Source organism: Protopterus annectens, chromosome 14.part0 (assembly GCF_019279795.1).
Source record: "Protopterus annectens isolate FY-2018-M chromosome 14.part0, PAN1.0, whole genome shotgun sequence".
Classification (NCBI taxonomy): domain Eukaryota; kingdom Metazoa; phylum Chordata; order Ceratodontiformes; family Protopteridae; genus Protopterus; species Protopterus annectens.
Window position 1 is genome coordinate 692,049,436 of NC_056748.1, and position 6,000 is coordinate 692,055,435.

Genomic DNA, 6,000 nt, shown 5'->3' on the forward strand with positions numbered 1-6,000 from the left:
GATCATGAATATGTCATCCAAGAAGTGGGTATAATAGTATAAATGTTAGTTTACTTCAGTGCTGTCCAAGATTACCCTGTGTTCCCAATGGGCCAACACTAAGTTTGCAAAACTTGCTCCACAGGGAGAACCCATTGCTACCCCTATTTTTTGTAGGTACAAATGGTTGTTAAACATGATGAAATTATTTTCCAGCACTATCCCCAGTAATTCTTCCACTAGTCTCATTTCATTATGATCTGCTCCCTTAGATCTAATGTGATCTATCACCCTCTCGGTTCCCGTGTCTTGCGGTATAACCGTATATAAATCACATACACCAATTGTCATAAAATTATATTCTCCTTTAAATTCCAGGTTATTGATGTTGTCTAAAAATGACCAGGAATCTTAACAGATTTGTGGTTCGAGTGCTACATATTTTTTCAGTATGTTGTCAACAACCTTTGCACAGGAGTACGCGATGGATTGCCTGGCATCCACTAGAGCACACATAGGGGGATTTTCCTGATTCTTGTGAATTTTTGGGACTCCAAAAAGTACTAGCATTTTGGGAGAGGCCATAGTTAAATAGTTTAGTGTATTCAGGTCTATTAAAGCATTAATAAACAGATCATTTATAAATGTTCTTATTCTGTTGTAAGCTATATTCACCTCGTTTAAGCTTATTACTGTGTATGCTTCCCCTTCTAACACTTTATTCATACGTGTATTATAGTCCTCTACCTCCATCAGTACTAGTCCTCCCCCTTTATCTGGTTTCATCAATCGTACCGGGAGATATTGAAAGTTCTTGAGGGAGTCCCTTTGTTCTTTATTTAAATTCATTAAAGTATTGTAATTGAATTTGTGTGATGGGTTATTTAAAGTTCTAAAGTCCATCTCACACATTCTTTCAAAGAGTAAAATAGTTGGGTGAATAGGTGGATTAAATGCACTATGGACTCGTATCTGTCCTATAACCTGGCTCGAGTTATTCCCCATTAAAATAAACAAGTTAAATTTTCTTATGTACAATTTAAAATCTATTAGAAGTCTAGCTATATCCACTTTGTGTGAGGGAACAAAGGTCTGGCTCTTAGCAAAAACTTCAAAAAGTAAGGGGTCTAATTGTACATCTGTGAAATTAAAATTGTTAAAGTCCCCTTCTTTATTTGTTACTATATTACACTTTTTATTCTCCATAGTGGCAGCATTATCAATGTACATAAAGTAGTTAGAGTCACAGTCAAAATCAGAACAGGTAACAGAGTTAAGACTTACCCCTTCATCAGCCCCACATTCTACTTCCTCTTCTTGTTGTTCCTTCGTGTATTGTAAACACTCCATTGGTTCTGTTGTTGTTTGTTGTGGTTTTGGCCTCAAGGGTTTGGAAAATTTTGCTTGCTACTGTTGACATTCCCTATAGTATTATAATTATCCTCTTCTTCGAAGTTGTTTAGCATTTTCGTATTCTCCATAAGTCCTACATTCTGGTTGTTCCTTGTTTCACTGTTTGTTTCTCCTCGTGGGTAAGGTTCTACATGCCTACTAGGCGTTGATGTCATCGCTCTTTGGTTGTGTTGGTTTGACCCCTGCTGTTTTAGCCCTATCGGGTTCCACTTTTGGGAAGTGGGTGGGTCTGGATAGGCGACCCCATCATTGTAGTCCTTTCTGTCCCTCTGTAGTTTTCTGATTTTGGTTTCTCTGGCTTTCACTAACTGTTGGTTAATACTTGCGAAGGTTCTATTATAATCAAAGTGGTGTCTGTGGAAGTCTGTGTCAGCCTTAACTTCAGTGTCCAACAAGTTCACTTCCACAGTTAAGGTAATAATCCACTCTTGGTAATGTTTCGACATTAGTTGTAATAGTTCAAGACCCTGCTTGTTAAACAAGCTAATTAAGTCCTGGTGAAATAAGGATCCTCTTTCTACCCCTGTGGGGTACTGCCATGACCTAAGACCCTTAGGGACCAGTTCTTCCTTAATGCACTGTTCGAAGTAATTAATTTCGAGTTGCAGTTCACATTTTTTCAAAAGCTTGTAATCAAAATCCTTTAGTTTTTCAACTATATTTGTTGCTCCTCCAGCCGGTAGTCCCTAAGTGTTATCAGCATTGCTGCAGTTCAACCGTGGTTGGTTGTTTAAACAAGCGCTTAGGTTGGGGACTCCAATAAGCCCCGAGGAGCTCTCCATATTAGGTGAATTTTGTTGTGCGGTTTGTAGACCTGTGTTAGTAACCGCATTACTGTTGTTTCATCCCTGGTTTCCTTCTGCAATGTTTCCTGTACTGGCTCTATTATTAGAGCCTGTGCATTGTAGAGAATACATAGTGCTAGTTCCCGGTCCGGTTGTATTATCCTGAAACAAGGTCTCTACTTGGGTAGCCAGGGTCTCGAGTCTTTGATTCATGGCTTCTATGAGTAAAGTTAAATTCCCTGCTCCCTCCTGAGGTTGTTGATTTGGTGAATTCATGGATGTACTCAGCCTTCCTGTAGACATACTGACAACTTCCAAAGAAAATGTAAACTTGCGATAGACAACAACGAAAGGCCAGTACTGAATGAATTCAACCGATATCAATTTTATTTAAACTGTACTGTTAAGCGCTTTTCGTTTAGCACATAGACTAAACTTCTTCAGACAAATTCAGTTCAAACAACCCTTATTTAAATACTCACACCCTTAAATGCCTGATAAGCCCTTCTAAAAGGTGTATCACTCAAACATTTATATCCTTAAAAACGAAACAACAATCAACACTGAGTAATATGATACAATTAAATATCGTGTTAAGGTTAAGTTAAAATTAAATCAGTATGTTATCATCTACATCATCATCATCTTCTTTCGGCTGTTCCCGTTAGGGGTCGCCACAGCGGATCACCTGTTTCCATTTCTTCCTGTCCTCTGCATCTTACTCTGTCACACCAACCACCTGCATGTCCTCTCTTACCGCATCCATAAACCTTATCTTAGGCCTTCCTCTTTTCCTGTTACCTGGTAGCTTCATCCTTAGCATCTTTTTCCCAATATACTCAGTATCCCTCCTCAGCACATGTCCAAACCAATGTAATCTTGCCTCTCTGGCTTTGTCTTCAAACCTTCCAACCTGGGCTGACCCTCTAATATACTTATTCCTAATCTTGTCCAACCTCGTCACACCCAGTGCAAATCTTAACATCTTTAACTCTGCCACATCATCTACATATGTATATAAAAAACCTCACATTTCATTACTTAAAACACAAATAAATATTTAATACACTGTTTCACTGTTCAACCTGATAGTACATATTGGAAAAAACAGGAAGCAAGTGAAGTGGCAGCACATATGACCTGTTTATATCTAATATATACCCATATATTAAGTATTATGACTTCTATTAAATCATATAAAATTTACATTAATGGCAATTACCTTGCCCTAAATAACTTGGAAATATTCATCCTAAGTTACAAACACTTTGTCTAAAATATCCATTAGTTATTAAATGTTAAATATTTAACAATCCAGCTCTTGAAATTCATATTAAAAGTTATGTATGAACAAATACTCTCGAGTCCTTCATCTAGTCTATAATACCTCTTCAACAATGTGAAAAGTATACCAATATATTACTGAGTATACACAGATGTTAGGAAATATTAACAACTGTGTATTGAACAAACTACACTACCCCAGTGTATCTAAAATAGGCCTAGTAGACTATTTATACAATACTTAAGTTTAATGGGAGTTTACGTTTCTCAAGTTTACGTTTTCTTTGGAAGTTGTCTGTTCCTGTTTGTTATCTGGAACTGCCAGCAGCGGTGCAATCAACTTTGGCATGTGGTCAATGGCCTCACCCTGTTCAACATCCACTGTGGCAGCATCCTATTAATGGCTAGACAAGTGGACCTCCGCATCCGAGGCTACATCTACTGCAACATCACTGTCAGCCTCGTGGATAGACTCTCCAAATAGCACAAAGTCCTCTGTACCAGGGGTCATATTACCATGCTGAGACACATCTTAAACCCCATCATGATTGCTGGATGGGCTGCTGAATGATATAGATAGCTGATGTGCTACAAGGTACAAAGACGCAGATCAGAACATGATGGATATCATCGAATACATATGGCATATATATCTCACGGCAATGTACAAATAATAATAATGGGTTTATATGCAGTCTTCTGTATGTATGTTTCACAGATTCTACATAAATGAAGTATATAATGTGTTTACGTGGCCAACATACATGATATATATGATGAATAAAAAAACACACTCCTGGCAACAACTCATGAAAAGATAGTGCTGTTGAACAGGGATGAACTTTAACTAGTGTAGGGAAAAAAAACAGCATTACTGATCATATCATTTACACCATTAGCCAGGTGAACACAGTTCAAACACACAGAACGTGTGACATATACATACCACTCGTATGTGCACTTGAGGATTTTGATACAGACTGGCCTAGGAATGGTAAGAAGGACACAGCATTAATGGAAGTCAACTACAGGATTAACAGCAAGGACAGGTATAAAGCATATGTAATAGTATACCACTGACACACTCCTGCTGTCTAGAGGTTGTGGGTTGTACTATGGATCCTGCAGTGGAAAAGTAAAGAGAAAGACATCAAAGGCATGTATTTAGCAACAACAATACTGACAACATCACAAGTACAACACAGTAGCATGTGCTGCAAAAGTCATGTGATGGAGATTTCAACTGTACACCAGATGGGTCTGTATTGACGAATATTGACATAAATGTCAGGTATCACATGTGCTACACATTGTTGAAAGCTATGACAATTTTGCGTTAACAATCCTGGTTTGTCTGCACTTGAAACTGCATGCCTTTACCCTCCATTGGATGTACCTGCAGTGTACAATGGTAGGAAACAACAATATGACAGTAAACAGCAGTGCCATGAAGTGAGACTGAGGCACTAGCAAGGTAGTGTTCACGGTAACAGTACAGAGACACTCACCTGCTGATCCCTGGTTTAATGCCAAAGTAACTTAAAAGTTCTTGACACCCTTTAAAAGCACTTAATAGACCTCACTTTCCAAACTGAGCAGGGCTGTACATGATAACCTTTGTGTATACTTCAGTCCACTCATTTCTTATTCCCCAGTGGCAAAGATACTGGAACATGCAAAAACATTTCTATACAATAGTCTTTAACCCATCCCTTGTTGGAGAGGCCATTACACTTGAAGACCAGAGGTTCATACAAGACAGAAGGGCAAGTTGCCAAAAAGTATCCAAGCATTTCTGTAGCACAGGTAAGAGCTGCATTGTCCAAGGCCAAGAATACAGCATCCATGGGACCTGATAATATCCCTAGCTGTGTTCTATATGAACTACAAAATGAACTGGCACCACATCTGTGTGCCCTGTTCAATCACCACCTTACCTCAGGCTTTGTCCCTACCAAATGGCGCACTGCTAAAGTCATCCCTTTCCATAAAAGGGGAGCGACAAGAGACCCTGGGAATTATCGCCCCATTAGCCTGATGAGTCTGATATGTAAAGCTATAGAGTGCATCATCATGGACCTGCTCAAGAAGGATATAGGTAATCTCCAACTTCTAGACCTTATGTAGTTTGGCTTTGTTAAAGGGAGATCCTGCCTGCCTGCTTAACCTGGTTGACTTCTGCGAGACAGTCACCAAGGTTGGGGATGAGGGTAAGGCAGTGCACACAGCCACAGAAGTACTTCACTAAGAGGATCCTAGGCTTTAAACACATGTCCTACATGGACAGACTCAAGAAACTTCAGCTATTCTCTGTCTCTTAGCATCTACTTAGAGGTGATCTCTGCTTGACATACAAAGCCATGTCTGACCCAGCCCTGCTAGAAATGGTACACCTAAAGAAATTCCAATCCGTCCACACCACACGCTCCAGAGATCTCAACCTCATTACCGCAATCAACAGAACATGCTGCTGGAGGGACAGGTTCATTACCCAGAGACTGCCCATACTCATGTCAAGTAGAGCACCTCACTGGCCCTC